The 1,361-nt window shown below is 35.6% G+C and overlaps 1 protein-coding gene across 1 annotated transcript in view; it reads left to right on the plus strand.

The window, feature by feature from the left end:
- The window catches only part of RAP1GDS1 (Rap1 GTPase-GDP dissociation stimulator 1), a 155,238-nt gene that overhangs the window by 126,472 nt on the left and 27,405 nt on the right, over positions 1-1,361 (plus strand). The gene's annotated exons all lie outside the window — the stretch shown is intronic.

A 1,361-nucleotide genomic window follows, 5' to 3' on the forward strand; every position in this document is an offset into this window, starting at 1 on the left:
AAAATGTATTACGTACATTGGAAAATTGCTCTGCCATAAAGAGAAATGAAGTCCTGATACATCCTATTACATGGATGAACCTTAAAAACCTTAAGTTTAGAGAAATTCGTTAGCCACAAAAGTACAAATAAAAATATCCCATTTATATTAAATATTGAAATATCTAGAATAGGTAGCCGATCATCCATCAGTTTGTTGTACCGTGGTGGCTTGCATATTGCTATGATGCTGGAAGCTATGTCCCCCAGTATTTCAAATACCATCAGAGTGCCACCCATAGTGGACAGGTTTCAGCGGAGCTTCCAGACAGAAACAGCCAAGGAAGAAAGTCCTGGCAATCTGCTGCTGAAAGTTAGCTAGTGAAAACCTTATGGATCACGACAAAATAGTGTCCAATATAGTGCTGGAAGATGAGCCCCCTAGATTGGAAGGCACTCAAAATACACAGTGGCCACATCAATGGAATCTAGCATACCAACAGTTGGGAAGATGGTGCAGGACTTGGCAATGTTTGGTTCTGTGGTACATGGATTGCCGTAAAATGGAGATGACTCGATGAGAGCTAACAACAACAGTAAGAATAGGCAGACGTATAAAGACCAAAGTTTATTTATTAGTGGTTACCACAGGTGAGAGGGAGAGGGGAAGGGAAGTCATAGCTTCTCTATAGGGTTAGGGAAATTTTGGAAATGGATAGTGGTGATGGTTGTGCAATATGATAAATGTAATTAATATCAGTGACTTGTACATTTTAAAAATGTAGAAATGGCAAATGACTTGTTACATATTTTATGTTTACCACAACAAAAAAAAGGTTAATGAAATTGGTGCTATGATGAAGAATATTCAAGATATGTCATAATAAAAAATTGATTTGATGTGCAAGAGGAGTTTGCTGTGAAGATAATTTTTTTTAAATATAATTCAAATGTAAATTGTCTCTAAAATTCCTTATTTTGTTGATTAGCCATCAAAGTTTCAAAGATTGTTTCCTTTCAGTTTTTATTATGGAATTTTCAAACATACACAAAAGTAGAATATAGTATAGTAAACCATCATGTACCCATCACTCAAGAAAGCTTTAAATTAATAAAAACCTGAAGCCCTTTTTAAAAACATGACTTTCAGAGTTTATAAAGTTACAGATTTATTAGCTGCCATGGAAGAATAACGTGCATACATACATGAATCCAAATATACTTGTGGTATAGATTGAAATTTATTAAGAGTGCTCTGTTTTTCAATAAGGAGCCCTGGTAACACAGTGATTAAAGCGCTTGACTGCTAACTGAAAGGTCAGCAATTCAAATCCACCAGTTCTACTCTGTCCTGTAGGGTCACTGTGAGTTAGAATCGACTCA

This window comes from Trichechus manatus, unplaced genomic scaffold (assembly GCF_000243295.1).
Source record: "Trichechus manatus latirostris isolate Lorelei unplaced genomic scaffold, TriManLat1.0 scaffold00291, whole genome shotgun sequence".
Classification (NCBI taxonomy): domain Eukaryota; kingdom Metazoa; phylum Chordata; class Mammalia; order Sirenia; family Trichechidae; genus Trichechus; species Trichechus manatus.